The following is an 18,191-nucleotide window of genomic DNA, read 5'->3' on the forward strand; positions in this document are numbered from 1 at the left end:
ATCAAGTTCCTACATGTTAGTAATGCTGGTAGAAATGCTACGAATTGGCCAGGCGCGGTGGCTCACGCCTGTAATCCCAACACTTTGGGAGGCCAAGGCGGGTGAATCACAACATCAGGAGATCGAGACCATCCTGGCTAACACGGTGAAACCCCATCTCTACTAAAAATACAAAAATTACCCAGGTGTGGTAGCATGCACCTGTAGTCCCAGCTACTCAGGAGGCTGAGGCAGGAGAATCAATCCCTCAACCCGGGAGGCAGAGGTTGCAGTGAGCCGAGATTGTGCCATTGCACTCCAGCCTGGGTGACAGAGTGAGACTCCATCTCAAAAAAAAAAAAAAAAAAAAAAGAAAGAAAGAAATGCTAGGAATTGCCTGGTCCAACTCCTTGGCTTTACTGTTGAGGAAATAAGCCTGGGTCAGCACTTTTTCAGTTGTAACATACTGCAAGTGTTTGGAGAGAGGAAAAAGGAATGGTACTGGGCGTGTCTGTGGGCTTTCAAGCCCTTTATCATGCCTCTTTGCCAAATGGCCTAGAAGTTTAAAAGCTGAGGGTTTTTTTGTTGAAGGATAGCCTGTGTTATCTTTGGGTTGGGAACTTATTTTGCAATTTACTTGCAAAATAAGAAGAATAAAAGGACTATGAAAAGCTCAGCTACAGCTCTTCTTCCATGCAAAATAGGACACCTCATCACCCAGGCTCCATGCTGGGGTTTGATGGTCTCTAAATCTTCTGAAACTGTCTAAAAATTATTGCATATGTACTAGATACCTAAAATTGTCTGGGGATTACAGAAGAATAACCTTCTGTAAGATTAATCAGCAAATAAGTAGAAGAGGGATAACAGAATTAGAAAATCATTTTGCGACTGCCATTATAATAGCACAAGGATCATCAATAGATGCTAAAACTATTAGGTGAAAGGTTTTGGGGGACAAGATAGTACCCATGGTGCCAAAGCACCAACGAATGGATTACTTCCTGACTTACCTTCATAAGGAAGAGATCCAGTGGTTACCTTAACTAAGTGACCAAATCCAGCGTCATCAGCAGACTGGGCAAAGTGGCATGTGCTTTCTGGCATGGCACTATATGAATCACACAACATTACCTATGAAGTTTTTGTGCCAAAAATGTTTGACTTGAATGAATCTAGTCAAGCCTTTAGATCTAACTTCCAGTTTATAAAAAATATAAAGGAAAGGAATACTCTGAAGTATGTTACAACTGAAAAAGTACCGATGGAGGAATTAAACCACACCATGAGGAAAGAACCAGATAAATCCAGAATGCCGGACATTGCACATGGCAACTGGCCTAGTCTTTTAAAAAGTCAATGTCATTAAAAAAACCTTCGAAAGAACTGCTCTTGATTTTTACAGACTAAAGAGAAATAATAACCAAATGCAATACGTGAACCTTGACTGGATCCTGTAAAAAGAAAAAAAAAGGTTATAAAAATAGTCTTGGAACTATTGTGGGAAATTTGTAAATAGACTGCGTGTTGGATCATATTAAAAAATTATTTCCTTTCTTTTTTTTTTTTTGAGACAGGGTCTTACTCTGTCCCCCAGAGTGCAGTGGAACTATCTTGGCTCACTGCAACTTCTGCCTCCCTGGCTCAAGCAATCTTCTCATCTCAGGCTCCCGAGTTGCTGCAACAGGTGCATGCTACCACACTTGGCTAATTTTTAAAGGTTTTTGTAGAGAAGAGTTGCCACTATATTGCCCAGGCTGGTCTCAAACTCCTAGGCTCAAGCCATCCTCCCACCTCAGCCTCCCAAAGTGCTGGGATTATAGGCATGAGCAACTGCACCATGTCTAAAATTATTTTCTTAATGGTATTTATTGAGGTTATGTATGAGAATGCCTATACTTCTTATTTATTTATTTATATATTTATTTATTTATTTTTGACATGGAGTTTTTCTCTTGTTGCCCAGGCTGGAGTGCAATGGCGCAATCTGGCTCACTACAACCTTCGCTTGCCAGGTTCAAGCGATTCTCCTGCCTCAGCCTCCCTAGTAGCTGGGATTATAGGTGCCCACCACGACGTCCGGCTAATTTTTTGTATTTTTAGTAGAGACAGGGTTTCACCAGGTTGGCCAGGCTGGGCTCAAACTCCTGACCTCAGGTGATCCACCTGCCCACCCAAAGTGCTGGGATTACAGGCGTGAGCCACCGCGCCCGGCTGAGAATACCTGTATTTCTAGGCAATGGATGCTGTAGTATTTAGAGCTCCATGTCTCCCGCCTAATTTGAAACGGTTCCTTTCTTTCTTTTTTTTTTTTTTTTGAGACAGGGTCTTACTCTGTCCCCCAGAGTGCAGTGGAACTATCTTGGCTCACTGCAAATCAAAATAAAAAGCTAGAAAAGTTTTCTGGGGAGGGAGCTATAGTTTTCTGTCACATTCTTAAAGAGGTCTGTAGTAACCATCAAAAATGGTTAAATCACTGATACAGAGATCATGGTGCTTGACACCTTGTAGAAGCTCAATACACATTTACTGAACAAGTGAATGGATTCAGGGGAACTGCAGAGAATGTTAATTGTATAGGACCATTTGTTTTTGAGAGTCTGCCATAACTAGATAAACGAAACACAGTACCACTTCCATGACCAATCCCTTCCCTTGCTTATACAGACTCCTTCTGAGGAAACTGAGGCTCAGCAGGGTTAAGCAACTTGCCCTACAGCACATGGCTAGGAAGCAGTGTCTGGTGCCAAGGCCTCCATTCAATCCACTACACTCTCTTCCCTACCCAGGCACACTGTAAAATGGGGTCTAATACCAGCTCCTTTGTTAGGAAGCTCAGATGAGGTCATCTACATGGAAGGGCTTTGTAAGCGGAGTAATGCTGACAAAAGAAAAGGGGCATATATTCTGCTGATACCGACCAAAAGCACCCTAGCCTTAGCTATGACAAACTTTCACATATGGGGTGAGCAATAAAGTGTCCCTGTTGGACAGTAGTTTTCCTTCTTAGTGATGGAGGATCTCAAGATTTCAGAATTAGGAGAAATGAGGTTGAGCATGAGAGATGTGAGCAGACCAGAATAACCACTTCCCTTCCCCATACACAATTCTGTCAGGTCCAGTACAAAATTCACCCTCTCCAAAAACTTCCCCAACTTGCCACACCCTGCTATGGTTCTGCCCTTTTATGCCTTCAGTATATTCTCTGTGATTATCTCAACAGGTTTCCACAATAAGAGGTAAAACCATTACCCTTCTCTCCATTCCTGACTCCTGGGCAGACAGAAACCAAAATTAGAGCCAAAAAAAAAAAAAAAAAAAAACCTCGGAGATGACCCACTCCACCCCCACTCCCTTTACTCAGATGAGAATTCTGAACCTGAAGAAGTCACTTCATGAACTCCCTTGCACCAGAGGTCACACATCCCTGCTGGGGGTGAGGGGGCATTTTTCTGTCTCTTCAATAAACCAGAAGCGGCCGGGCGCAGTGGCTTCTGCCTGTAATCCTAGCACTCACCTAGCAGAGGCGGGTGGATCACCTGAGATCGGGAGTTTGAGACCAGCCTGACCAACAAGGAGAAACCCCGTCTCTACTAACAATACAAAATTAGCCAGGTGTGGTGGCGCATGCCTGTAATCCCAGCTACTCGGCAGGCTGAGGCAGGAGAATCGCTTGAACCCAGGAGGCGGAGGTTGCAGTGAGCTGAGATCGCGCCAATTGCACTCCAGTCTGGGCAACAAGAGGAAAACTCCATCTCAAAAAATAAAAATAAAAAAATAAACCAGAAGCTAGCTGCAATTCTATAGAACCAGGAAGATGCAACAAACAAGCCCTGCAATGTGTTGGTACCCCCCTCACAGGCAGAACTGGAGACACTCCCTACCTTTCTCTAAGAGGTTCCCCTTTCCCTGAAATCCACCCCTCCCCTATAAGTCTCTGGATCTCATAAATACCTAATCTGCATATGTCAACAGACTGGCCAAGGTGACACCACATAATTTCAAGATGTGGATGCACGCACGATTATTGGCTCCAAGAATAATCACTATGAGCTGCAAAAACTAGCTGAAAGCCAGGCACGGGGGCTTGTGCCTGTAATTCCAGCACTGTGGGAAGCTAAGGCAGGAGGACTGCCTGAGCCCAGGAGTTTGAGACCAGCCTGGGTAACATAGTGAGACGTTGTCTCTAAAAAAAGAAATTAGCTGAATTAGCTGGGCGTGATGGCGCATGCCTATAGCTCCAGCTACTTAGGAAGCTGAGGCAAGAGGATCTCCTGAGCCCGGGAAGTTGAGGCTGCAGACAGCCATGACTGCGCCACTGCACTCCAGCCTGGGTGAAACTCTGGACTGCCTCCGGCTCCTAGATGCCACCCAGAGAGGTGCCCTGGTAGACACTGAATCCCAGATGTGGACTCTGGGACCCAAGAAAGTAAATGGAGTGGCCTGGGTTTTCATCCTGGCCTCCAGGGTACCAGTTCAGGACTCTCTTGAGTATCCCAAGCTACTTCTCAAGCATATGTCTGGACCTCCAAACAAGAGCAAAACACCTGTAATCCCAAAGCACTTAGCCTAGAGCTCCATTCCCTGTGGGTACTCCATTTAAGGGCTCCTGGGGTCCCAGATTAATCCCCGTATTTTAATCTGAGATAAGCAAACTCTCCATGGGGTAAACCTCCGTGAGACACCTCTAGCAAACCTGGAGAGGCCAGAATTCGGGGCAAAAAGCAAGTGATCTGGATGTGCATACTAGAGGAGTGACTGCACCCCTACTGGCCAGGCCAAAGGCCTGGATCCCAGGCTGTCCCAGGAGATCCCAGTGACTGTGGATGATGCGTTCCTGTGGTCACACTTGGCTTACTTTCCCCACGGAGCTGAGCATCAGTGGTGCTCTGAAGCACAGTGCAGGCCACAAAAACCACCAGGGCTCTGAACGCTAGAAATCCCCACAGGGCTCAAAGAGGGGCAGGAGGTAGCAGCCAGCTGGGAGGTGGATGAGACAAGGCATTAAAGCGCCCTGGTCTTGCAGCTGACCCACAGGGGAAAATTGGGAGTTCTTCATATTTGTGCGGGAATATCTGTCTAATGTTGAATCATGAACCAAGCTCTCTCTTGTCTAAAATATTCGTAAGTGTCACTTGGTGCTTTGCACCGAATACAGGAAGGAATCCTTTATCATCTTGTGGAATGGTTCAAACCTTGACTACACATCAGATTTTTAGTCTTCAAACTGGTGAGTCTTCAAAACATACCCAGACCAACTGAATTAGAATCTCCAGAGGTGGCCCAGGCTCTGGTATTAAAAAACAAACTTCCCAGGAGATTCTGAAGTCTATCCAGGACTGTGAATCACTAGAACCCCTTATTTACAGAGGAGGAAAGTGAGTGCCAGAGCCTCGGACTCATTTGCCCAGCAGCAGAGCTGGCTGGCAGCAAGGCCAGCACTAGCACGAGGTGGGGTGAGGTGCACCTCCCAGCTCTGGGCTCCTTCCATTCCACCATACACTGCACTTTGGTGCCTGGAAAATGAACTCTTCCCTGCCCATATGGAGTGCTGTGGAGGGTTAGCCTCACAGGCAGAGGATATCATCTGCCGGAGAAAGGGTAGCGGTGAATTTGAGGAGCTGACAATTGGCCACAGGTGGAGTGCAGTGAGGCGAGCAGAGGGAGGGTGGAGAAACAGGAGGGAACAGATTATGCAAGACTCTGTGACCCAGGTTAAGAATTTTGGACTTTATCCTAACAGCCCTGGGAAGCCATTGAGGGTTTAAGCAGCAGGATGTTAAAAGTTATTCAACAGCTAGCAGATGTTTATTAGGTGCCGACTATGTGTCTGGCACCGAGGTTACAGCAGAGAACAAAAATGGCAAACTCCCTGTCCTACCAGAACTTATATCCAGTGACCTGAGGAATCCTTTAGAAGCTGAAATCAGATCCAACTGTGGGATTATCAAACCCTCAAGGGTTTCCTGATTTACATAAACCTCCTCTCCCCTTTGCTGCCCCAGTGCTGCAGCCACTCTTGCCTTTTGAGCCTCAAACACACTCAGTCACGTGTTAAACTGCCAATCTGCCCGGGTGACCAACCAGGTTAAACCCCTCAATGGCTTTCTGGTGCTCCAGGAATAAAGTCAAAACTCCTGTCCTTCCTTTCTTCCGTGAGGAGGCTGTCCCAGGAGATCCTAGCTGGATTCCCAGATAATCATGGCCCAGCCTGTGTCTCCAGGCTCATTTCCTGCCACTCCCCACCTCAAACTCACAGCCAAACCAAACCGCTCTCCATGCCTCAAAGTGCTATGCTCTTTCCTGGCGAAGCCCTTTGACAATGTAATTCCTTCTGCCTAGAACACCATCCCTTTCCCACTTAGCAAATGCCTTTTCTAGCTTGAAGTCTCAGCTGAAAGCCACCTCCTCTGGCAATTCTTTCCTGACCTGTCAGATTGGGTCCACATGTAGTCTAGTTATACAGCCCCAAAACACCCCATGCTGCACCCTGTACTTCTCTGCAATTTTAAGTCCTGACTTACTAGTGTAATTACTCGCTTAACACCAGCTTTTTCCATGAAACAAGGAGAGAGATTGTGTCTGTCTTATCCCCAGAATCTACATAGTACTTGGCACAGAGTAGACAATAAAAACTGCCTGAGAAAACAAAACACAAGCACAGGGTATCTGACACAAAGAAGATGCTTCCTACACATCTGCTGAAGGAATGTGAACAATCTTAGCCACCTGCCCTTTCTCTCCCGCAAGATGGTAGTAAATTGGTAGAGAGAGAAGCAATCTCTCATATTCCCTGTAGCAGCAAGAACAGTGGGCTGCACGTCACCATCAAATCATCGTATCCAAGGTTTCGCTCCAGGAACTTACAGAAACCAGGAGAAGAAAAAGCTGTGTCTGAGAAAATGGTTGTTGTGGAGTAAATTGTAATAGTGAGAATCACTCCTTCCCTTTTCTTTAGTTTTAGACCTAGGTATACACCCCATAAACAACAGAGTTTATTTTCTCAGGTTTTGAGCCTCAAATGAATGGAATTTTTTTCCATTTTTTTTTGCATGTATTTGGGTGGGGGGCTGTCAACATCATGTTTGTGAGGCTCATTCATGCAATTATGAGCTGATTTTATTTAATTGCTGCTCTGTAACTATACAATTTTTAATGCAGTCTACTGATAGCCATATGAGTTGTTTCCAGTTTGGGACAATTACAAACACTGCTTCAGTGAATATTTCTGCATACATGTTCTAGCACACACAGGCAAGATGTACCCTCAATTTGACTAAGCAGGCCAAACTGTTTCCAAAGTGACTGTAGTGCTGTGTAGTCTGCCCAGCAGGCTACGAGCACCCATGCTGCCCCACAGCCTCACCAACACCTGATAATATCAGCTTTAATTTTTGCCACTCTGGAGGATGGGATATAGAATGCGTGTGTGTGTGTGTGTGTGTGTGTGTGTGTGTGTGTGTGTGTATTTAACTGCCCAAAAGGAAACAGCATGAGACAGGCCCAGTAACAGGCCAAGGAATCCAATAGCAGCAGACCAGATATTGTGTTCCTCGACCCAACCAGTAAATGTTGTAAATGTTTATCTTTGGGGAGAGAAGGGGAAGGGCCCACCCAGCTTCTGTTCTTCTTTCCCTTGGTAACTTACTGTCTATGAGTTAGTGAGATGGAGACATTCTAACCATTAATCCAGGGAAAGGGAGGAATCTAAGCCATCAGCAAGGGAGTTAGTGCTTTTCATCAAATTTGAGACACCTGTGACATCACATTTTAGCATCTCTGAAATATGATCAATCGCATGTCATAATTTAACTGGCAAAATATTTTTTTGATGTGGAGCATAAAATAAGGGCACATAGAAGATTTGGTGGTGCTGTGGTTTGAACATGTCCCCCAAAATTTCGCGTGTTGGAAACGTAATTGCCAATGTAACAGTATTAAGAGGTGGGGTCTTTAAGACGTGACTGGGTCATGAGGGTGGACCTCTCATGAATGGATTAATGCCATTCTTGCTAGAGTCCATTGGCCTCCAGAACCATGAGCTGAATAAACATCTGTTGTTTACAATTTACCCAGTCTATGGTATTCTGTTACAGCAACAGAAAATGGATTAAGACAAATAGCATCTTAGATTTGGTGAGATGTGGCATATTTCCTAAAAAGTGCTGCCAGGATCATCCTTCTAGCACACAGGATCTCATCCTGTTATTCTCCTGCTTCAAATCTCCTAGCTGAGGCTGGGTTTGGTGCCTCATGCCTATAATCCTAGTACTTTGGGAGGCTGAGGCAGGAGGATCCCTTGAATCCAGGGGTTCAAGATCAGCCTGGGCAACATAGGGAGACTCTGTCTCTAAAAAAAATAAATAAATAAAAATAAAAATAAAAACAAACAAACCAAAAAAACTCCTACTAGCTGAGGTCAAACCTGCACAGGTGGCCGGGCGCGGTGGCTCACGCCTGTAATCCCAGCACTTTGGGAGGCCGAGGCGGGCGGGTCATGAGGTTGAGAGATCGAGACCATCCTGGCCAACATGGTGAAACCCAGCCTCTACTAAAAATACAAAAATTAGCCAGGCACGGTGGCACACGCCTGTAGTCTCAGGTACTTGGGAGGCTGAGGCAGGAGAATCGCTTGAACCCGGGAGGCGGAGGTTGCAGTGAACCGAGATCACGCCACTGCACTCCAGTCTGGGTGACAGAGCGAGACTCCGACTCAAAAAAAATATATATATATATTGCACAGACATCCTCCCCTGCTCTGCATCCGGCTAGCCCCAACTTACCCATCCAGCCCCAAATCCCTCCTCGTCCTACCTAATTCTCTGGCCATTAGATACACTGAACCAGGAAGACAGCCCCTTCTTCACTCCCCACTCTCCACCCATTCCCTTGTACATGCTCTTCTCTCCAGTCCAGCGCATCCTTGAAGGCTTGAATACAATTTGTCCCCTTATCTGTGAGGTGTTTCCTGTGCCCATCCCATCTCTGAGTTGAATGTATCCCTCCTCCTGCAGCTTTGCATATACTGTATTTCTACAATAGCACTATCACAGTGCTTCATACAGTAGCACCCCCCCATCCACTAAAGATACATTCATACGGGAGTCCCCTCAATCCTCAGGAGATGCATTCCAAAACCCCCAGTGGATGTCTGAAACCTATGTTTCTCCTACACATACACACTTGTAATAAAGTTTATAAAGTAGGCACAGAAATAGATTAACAATAATAACACAACAGAATAACTACAACAATATACTGTAACAAAAGTTATATGCATGTGGTCTCTCTCTCTCAAACTGTCTTGTACTCACTCTTCTTGTCCTGAAGGAACAGTGGCAAGGCAAGAGATTTCATCATGCTACTCAGAACAATGCACATCTAAAACTTATGAATTGTTTACTTCTGGAATTTTCTGTTTACTGTCTTTGGGCTGAGGTTGACCACGGGTAACGGAAACCACGGAAAACTAAGCCATTGATAAGTGGCTGTAATTGATATTTTTATCTGTCTTCTCTCCCACCAGAATGTGAACCCAAAGGTCATGCCTCACTGACCTTTTTATCTCCAATATCTGGCACAAAGTAGGGGGTCTGCAAATGTTTGTGAAATGAATGACCTCCTCTAATTCCAGAGCCCTGCCATCTCCATTCTTCCGCCTTTCACCACACACCCCCCTTTCCCACATTAAAATTCTGCTTCAGCAGCAGGCTTCCAGGGCTCTCCTTAGATTAGACATTCTTGGCCACACACATTACCTAGATCTCTCCTCACCTCCCTCCACACACACACAATTTTGGGGGGAAGAACAAAATTCCATTTCTATCAAGCTGGCAAGATCTAATTCATCCTGATGCCAGCCAAATTATGTTTTTGTCTTCTGAAACCAACTTCCCATTCTCCGTGTCTTTTCTATTCTGATCCTGGGGGGTCCAAGTCTGAAGTCATCCCAAGAAGCCTCAATTCAGACCATGGACTCTCTTCGGGGGTTTGCAGTGTCTTCTGTGGTGGTCACACACAATCTGAGTCCAACCTGTTACTCCCCTGCAGGAAGTGATATCTAAGAAGTCACCCACTGCCTTGGGCCTTCAGTCTCCTTACCTCTTAACGAGGGGAAAATATTTTGCCAAGTTTACCAGGCTATTTGAGGTTGAGGCAAGGTCACGTAAGTACAAGTGTCTCATTAGCAAAAAGCTCTATAAAAATACTATGAAGGAGCACAGGAGCCAATGTGAAAAGAAAAGCCGCAGTAATTTGAGCAACAAAATAAAGTAGTATTGGATTATAAACCAAAGTATAAAATAAATGTCCCTGAGTCTACAATGAAATTAATGATTGAATAAATTAATAAATGGGGGAGAAGACAGAAATAAATCTTCCATGCAGAATAACTGCAAATAATAATATGTAGATACTTGCCCTCAAGAAGGGGGAATACAACTCTCAGCTCCCTAGGTATGGGCTGCACTTGTGACTTCCTTCTAAAGAGGACAAGACACGCAAAGAGTGGAAAAGAGACTAACTGTACAGTGGAGAAACCTGAAAAACACTATCTCACCCAAAACAGTATTAAGTCATAAATCGTGTTAGTACATGCCCTTGACACGATGCGATGATAATGGCAATCTACCTCTGTGGTCTTCCTCCCAGTTACCCATAAGCCCAGTCTTAGGAGAAAAACATCAAATTCCAATAAAGGGGCATCCTACAACATATACGACTAGTATTCTTCAATACTGTCAAGGTCATCAAAACAAGTCTGAGAAATTCCCACAGCCAAGAGGAGCATAAGGAGACATGACAACTAAATGTAATGTGGTAACCTGCATGAGATCATGAAACAGAAAAAGTACTGAGGTAAAAACTAAGGAAATCTGAACACACTATGGACTTTGGTCAATAATAATGTATTGATATTGGTTAACTGCAACAAAGGTACCACACTGAGGTAAGATGTTAATAACAGGGGACCCGGTTTGGAGCATGTGGGAACTTTGTACTCTCTTCTCAATTTTTCTGTAAATCTAAAAGTGTAGTAAGAAATAAAGTCTACTTAAACAATAAATTGGAATTTTTGAAACATAAAAAGCCTATCTTTTTAAAGTTTTTTTTTAACTTGGGGAAAAACATGTTAGGGATTACGATTTCAGCTAACAGTTAAAAACAGGAGGTTAAGGCACGCATAAACGAATGTCACTCTCCCCTCTTTTGAAGTACACACAAATCGTGGTGTCAAAATTTGAAATCTACTGGAGATTTGGAAGTGTGTCCCTCCCATTTACTCCATAGAGTTAAATTTACACTTTTTTTTCTAAGGCCAAATAGGGAGAAAATCAGTAAGAAAAATGCTAATGAGCTGGAAGGAGTGAAAGCACAGCTCCAAGTATTTGTGGTTAAACCGGTTTACTCCGAACAAAAAAAAAAAAAAAAAAAGAGAAAGCAAGCATGACACTTTGGTCAGGGAGCTGGATTAGTCGCCTATCTACCAGGCTCCAAGCAACCGGACGGTCATCCAGGCCCCGCTTACTTCTGGTTCCGCAGACTAGAATGGATGGGAGTCTGAGTAGGATACCAGAAAGCGAGAAAGACCCAGGAGGAGGGGGAGAATGGAAGGACAAGCAAACAGGAGGGATCTGGCTGCCAGGGAGGACGCAGCGAACTTGACCCCCTCGTGAGCCCGCCCGGGGGCCTGGCCCCGCTTTGAACCCGGGCCCGGCGGCTGCGTTGGGTCGCCCCAAACCCGGGGAGCGTGCGAGACTGTTGCTTCGCTGTGTGTCTCATCTGACACCCCCTACTCACCGGTCCCGAGCTCCGGGCCGCGAATCCCGGCCGGGGCCCCTCCTCTCTCGCGGCGGTCTGTTCCGGGTCCCGCTCCTACACGAGCAACCAGCGCGACAGCTCGTCCCCGCCCCGTAATCTCCCGGCTATTCGGGGCCCTTCGCCGAGATTTCTCCCGGAGCAGCCCCGGGATTGGCTCCTGCCGAACTTCGCCTTCCAATAGGAACCTTAGTCTCTTTTACGTCACTGATCACCGGGCTAATCCCCAGACAGCCGCGGGCTGTGGGGCACCAGGGGCAACGAAATGGAAACTGAAATCAGGCGGGACCGAGGCTGCGCCAAAAGCCGCAGCCTGAGTTTGGCGCGTAATCCGGGTGGCCTGTTACACGGTCTAAGGGAGTTACACAGTCTAAGGGAGTTACACGCCTAAGGGAGTAAGGCTTAGGAGGCCCCTACGTAGGACTCTTGAGAGGGCAATAATCCCCTTTCCACCCCTCGAGACCCCTCACTGCCCAACTCTGGCCTTATGCTGGATCAGGGTCCGAGGGCGCTTTGAGGCGAAGGTGGCGCTCGCCAGGTGCTCAACATTAAATAAGAAGTCCCTTCCCTTAACGTGGCCTAAATTTGCTTCCAGGACAAAGCAGGATTTTAGCAAGCAACTACTCTCAGAGACCTATTTACGAAAATTATTACTTCCTAGGTAAAATAACGTTCAACCAGACAGCCATTGTCGCCATTCGACGGAAGGAAAAACTGAGGTTCCAGAAGCTTAAGGATCTGGGCCCAGTTCAGGGGGGTTGTTTCCGCTCCTCGACGCTGAATTTAGAAACCAGAGGCTGCAAAGCGGGCCGAGACTCGGGTTCCCCAGGTCCTTGGTGGGGAGGTTTCCAGGAGGCTCGGGCGCGCCCCCGCCCACGGCCCCGGAAGCTGACGCCGCAGAAGCGTACGCCGCTGCCCAGCCTGCGCTCGCTTCCTGCTCTGCCTGCAGACGCCGCGTCCAGTCCAGCCGCAGGGCCATACCCTGTGCTGTGGTTGCCGTGTCCCAGGCGCCGCCGCATCAAGATCCCCGTCTTTGCCGGCCAGCCAGGAGGCAGCGGCGTTCAACTCGTGCACTGGGCTGGCAGCAGGCTGGGAAGGGGCGGCGCAGGTTCTCCGGGTCAGCCAGTGCCCTGCTCCTAAGGGTGGAGATCTAGCTGGGGACACTGGTCGCCCGCCTAGGCAGTGGTGACAGGGTGGGCTACAGTTGTTTGGGTATTCATGAATGGAGGACCTCAGGGTCCTACACCCTAAAACCTGCTGAGTCTTCACCCCTCCTCCGCTGGGGGTAGGGAAATTTGCACTGCATTTAAGCAAAGTGTAGTGGAGTGGGTGGGATATTCAGAAGAAACCACGGCCACATTTAACATCCCGCGTCCCTCCCTTCTCCCCAAGCCCGGCATTTTGTGTTTTTCCCCTTTGTCCAGCAGTATAACTCACGCTGCCCCTCCGGGCTGGGAGGGGTGTAGACCTCACCTGCTGAGCACAACTCTGGCGGGCCTGTGCTCTGGAGGTGGTCTCATCACCTACCTAGACCCTCTTGATACCTGCTTTTTTAGTTGGTGTTGTGGGAAGAAAGTGTGTTTAACATGCTCCCTAAATAATGCTCTGCCGCCGGACGCGGTGGCTCACGCCTGTAATCCGAGCACTTTGGGAGGCCGAGGTGGGCGGATCACGAGGTCAAGAGATCGAGACCATCCTGGCCAACATGGTGAAACCCCGTCTCTACTAAAAATACAAAAATTAGCCGGGCGTGGTGGCGCTCACTTGTAGTCCTAGCTACTCAGGAGGCTGAGGCAGGAGAATCGCTTGAACCCGGGAGGCGGAGGTTGCAGTGAGCCGAGATCGCCCCACTGCACTCCAACCTGGGGACCGGAGCAAAAAAAAAATAATGCTGTGCCACTAGGCGCTCTCTCCCTGTCCTGAGGTCTTTGGCCTATTCACAGACCATTCTGGGCAGACTCCAGCCACAAATCCACCACCCCACTTAAAATTCTCTATCCTCTCAGCACACTTAGAGGGGCATGGAAGACCCTTGCAGGGGCTGGGGCTCCTGACATGACAGCTCCGCTTAACTCTCTGACCTCCCTCGTGACACTTCTCCCTCTGTCCCTGTGCTTTCACCTTACACCTGTTCTTGAAACTTCCTGCCCCAGCCCCTTGCATGGCTGCCCGCTTCTTGTCAGTCATGTCTCTGTTTAATTGGCATCTCAGAAAGGTCTTCCTCCCTTACCCGGTTGAAACCAGTTCCCCATCATGCATTATTCTGTTTCCCTCTCTTCATGCATTTGTTGCCATTTGAAAACACCTTTTTCATTTCTTTGTCAATGTGTTTATTTTCCATCTTCCTCCCCCTCAATGTAAGCCCCAAGAGAGTTGAGACAACACCTGTCTTCCACGCACATGGCTTCCATGTAAATAAATGTGTGTTAAATAAAATGAGCTCAGTGTGGGCATTTCTTTTTCTTTTAAATTTTGTTATTATTACACTTTAAGTTTTAGGGTACATGTGCACAACGTGCAGTTTTGTTATCATTTAGCATTAGGTATATCTCCTAAAGCTGTCCCTCTCCCCTCCCCCCACCCCACAACAGCCCCCGGGGTGTGATGTTCCCCTTCCTGGGTCCATGTGTTCTCATTGTTCAATTCCCCAGTGTGGGTATTTCTAAAGCTGCCTGGCCCTGCTTGGCTGGGTATCAGTCAGGCACTGAGTCCGTCTCCCACCACACTACATCTTGATTGATACAGCTTCTCAAGTCCAAGTAAGGGTAACAGAAATGGACGCTGGGAACACAATTTCTGCTTTGTGGTGGAGGAGACAGCTTTGTAGCAGCTTTGTAGCTTTGTGCCCCTCTACAGCTTCCTGCTTCATTTAAGTTTCTGAAGCAGAGTTGAAATTCCTTCCTCCAGCTCTCCATTTCTGTGGTCATACCAGATTGAGGCCAGGGCAGCATATGGGGCTGGGTAAGAGTTCTGGGTTGAATTCTCCAGTCTGCCACGTTCTGTGAGGCTTTGCGGCAGCTGCTCAACCTCTATGTGCCACAGGTTCTTCTTCTGTAACATGGAAGTAGCTAGATCTGCTTCATACAGTTATTATGAGGCTTAAATGTAAAGCTTTGAAACAGTGAATCAGTGCTGACTAGGCCAAAGGGTATGGTATAATTATTTGCATTTGAAATAAATATCTTAAATGGAGCAAGAAGATTTAGTAGGTATATTCCTTGAGCAGCTCTGGTTTAACCTAAGGAGGAACTAAAGGCCACTGTCTAAAAATGAGTTTGTATATGACAGGGTACAGGAAATGCCAACCCAAAATATGGCACCTTGGAAATTGAGAAAATAGCAGAAACAGGAAGGTTTCTCTGACATCTTGCTCCTTTCTGCCCTGAAGCAAGCCATAGAAACTAGAGTTCCCCTTGCCCCTTCTTCCCTGAAGCAGGCCACAAAATCTAGGAAGATCACTCTCTGACCTGCTACCTCCTTCTCCCTCCTTCATCTGAAGGCCCTTATATAACAGGCATCCTCTCCTACGCCCTGAGGGAGGGACTGCCACACAGGTATGCCAAGAAGAAACTGAATAGATAGGCCTTTCCAACTTCTCAGTTTATCACCGTTAGCTCATACACTTTTGTCCATGCAATCATACATCTGCCTGTCTATACAACTACACAAATGTCCCCATTTCTTTGGGTTTTTGTTTCTGAAAGTTCCCATGTCACATAAAACTTGGATAAAATAAATGTGCGTGCTTTTCTCTTGTTAGTCTGTTTTTTGTTATTGGAGTCTCACCATAAACCTTATGACGGGTAAGGAAAATATATTAGTTTTTTTCCCCTAAGTTTAGTATAAACATATTGAGCTAAAACATAGCATTCAGAATCTCAGGATTTTAAGAATACTAGAGTGCTTTGTTTGGCCTCCAAACAAAAAACAAACAAACAAACAAACAAAAAACTTGAAAACATGAAACTCCCATTGGTAAAGATGCAAAGAATCTGTTTGAATCTTTTGTGTGAAGGATACCTTGGTATTAGGGCCAGATTGAATAAATGAATATCTGCAAAGGAAAAGGTAAAAGTTACATCAATGAAACAATTTTAAGCCAACATTTCTGTTTTCTGGTAGAGGCATAAGCTAATAAATAACTTTTGTGCTACTAAAATCTGCCTGCTTTTGTGCTAAGAACTGGCTGCAGGATAAAAAATAACAGGTTTAACTGTCCTTTTTAAAAGGAAAAAAAAGGCATTTTGAATGCTAATAGCATTAACTACTGGGTTTTGAACAGAAAGCGTAGGCTGAACCAATCTCTTATATGACTTGGGATGTCATTTAAAATACTTTGTATTCCAAATTTGGTGACTTTTAAATGTCTATTAGCTCAAAAGTTAGTGAAAATATATTGTATAATATATAATGACAAATTCAACTTAAAAAAAATTTTTTTTTTTTTTTGAAACAAGGTCTCACTCTGTCACCCAGGCTAGAGTGGAGTGGTGCAATCATGGCTCACTGCAGCCTCGACCTCCTGAGCTAATGCAATTCTCCCACCTCAGCCTTCTGAGTAGCTGGGACGGGTGTGTGCCACCATGCCCGGCTAATTTTTGTATTTTTTGTAGAGACAAGATCTGGCCATGTTGCCCAGGCTGGTCTCAAACTCCTGGACCCAAGCAATCCTCCTGCGTTGGCCTCCCAAAGTGCTGGGATTACAGGCTTGATACACCACGCCCAGCCGACACTGTAGCATTTTCTAATAGGCCTATGTAAAAATTATCTAATTCTCTAGGGTAGTTTAACTTTGATTTAGTATTTTAGGGTATTTAGAGTACTCCTTAGGGGTAGACATTAACTTGTAGAAAAGTAATATCAATGGAAATGATTCTTGGTAAATAGCAATGTCAATGAATTTTGTTCAGTGGAGGTATAGAAGATGTATGTCCAGTGTATGTACATTCAATCTTCCAAATTCTCTTTGAACTAGTTCTTTTTTACTACTCTCTTGTTAGTACATCTTTGATACATGCTCACTTTTTCTTTGTATAGGTTACTGTCATTGACTCTTAAAAATTATACTTTGGCAATACATTGCATTTTATTATTATGTCTCTTAATCTTATTATAACAATCTACCCTTCCCTTATTTTCATTCCATTAATTTGCTGGAGAAGCCAGTTCATTTATCCCGTAGAATGGTCCCCGTACTGGATTTGGTTGATTGCTTCCTCATGGTATCAATTAACTTGTTCCTCTATTTCCTGTGTGTCTTAGATAAGATTCATAAGATAATAAAGGGTGCTATGTAGTCATCTCTCATTCTAAGCAATCAAACATTTTCAGTATCTTTCACCGTATGTCCCTAACCCAGATACTACTAGTCCGTCTCTCTCTGCTGTAGAGGTAAGTGTCAATCTGCATTTTTGTGATAATCATTCCTTAGCTTTTATTTTTATTTACTTAAAAGGCTTTATCAGATTTGGGGTTGTTTGTTTGTTTGTTTTTGAGATGGATTCTCTCTGTCATCCAGGCTGGAGTGCAGTGGCGCGATCTCGGGTCACTGCAACCTCCACCTCCTGGGTTTAAGTGATTCTTCTGCCTCAGTCCCCTGAGTAGCTAAGATTACAGGCGCCCGCCGCTACGCCAGGCTAATTTTTGTATTTTTCATAGAAACGGGGTTTCACAATGTTGGACCAGGCTGGTCTCAAACTCCTGACCTCAGGTGACTCACCCGTTTCGGCCTCCCAAAGTGCTGGGATTACAGGCGTAAGCCACCGCTCCCAGCTGGGTTCAATTTTTTAAGAATAATTCAAAAGCAGTGCTGTGTACATATGGTATCATATTTAGAGGTATATGATCTCATCCCACTATTAGTGATGGTAGAGTTGATGGAAGATTCAGGTATTGTCAGCCTGATCCCTCCATTCCCCAGTTTGTGAGTTGTGGATTTACTGCCTCTCAGCTCCAAAAATGATCCTGAATCTTTTAATTATGTTTTCTCTGCCAGCTGGCCCTGAAGCTTTGTCAGTAGAGGGCACTGGAGAGTCATTGCAGCGAAAAACGATTTTGCTTCCCGGTTCTGGCGTGCTGTTTGCCAGGTTCCTGCAGTGAGTGCATGGTTTACCAGCACCTGCTCCTGCAGCACCCAAAACTTACCTAGTGTCCAGTTACTGCAGTCACAGTCAGCAACACCCAGCAGCGAGCAGCTTCCTTAGGCACCCCTCCTGAAGGCGTTTTATACTGGAGTGTCTCTAGTATGAATAGCTTTTGCCTGCACCCTAGAGAGTGGGTTTCCAGCAAGTTCTGCCATAGCAGAACCACCTTGATGTCTCTACTCTCTCTGACAAGGCTAGATCCCATCCTCTCTTGTTTTCTCAAAAATGGACTAACCATCTATAAATATCTAC

The 18,191-nt window shown here is 45.7% G+C and overlaps 1 protein-coding gene across 9 annotated transcripts in view; it reads right to left on the reverse strand.

The window, feature by feature from the left end:
• The window catches only part of TRIM26 (tripartite motif containing 26), a 30,872-nt gene extending 16,653 nt beyond the window's left edge, over positions 1-14,219 (reverse strand). For 3 of the 9 annotated variants that reach the window (XM_063725161.1, XM_063725160.1, XM_063725159.1), the window contains exon 1: positions 11,779-11,970. The gene's annotated coding sequence lies outside the window, so the exon portion shown is untranslated. Of the gene's footprint in view, positions 1-11,778 lie in introns of all 9 variants that reach the window. The other 6 variants (XM_063725162.1, XM_054558614.2, XM_009244972.4 and 3 more) reach the window with 5 other exon arrangements.
• Between the last annotated feature and the right edge of the window lie 3,972 nt (positions 14,220-18,191).

The sequence above is a fragment of the Pongo abelii genome, chromosome 5 (assembly GCF_028885655.2).
Source record: "Pongo abelii isolate AG06213 chromosome 5, NHGRI_mPonAbe1-v2.0_pri, whole genome shotgun sequence".
Classification (NCBI taxonomy): Eukaryota; Metazoa; Chordata; class Mammalia; order Primates; family Hominidae; genus Pongo; species Pongo abelii.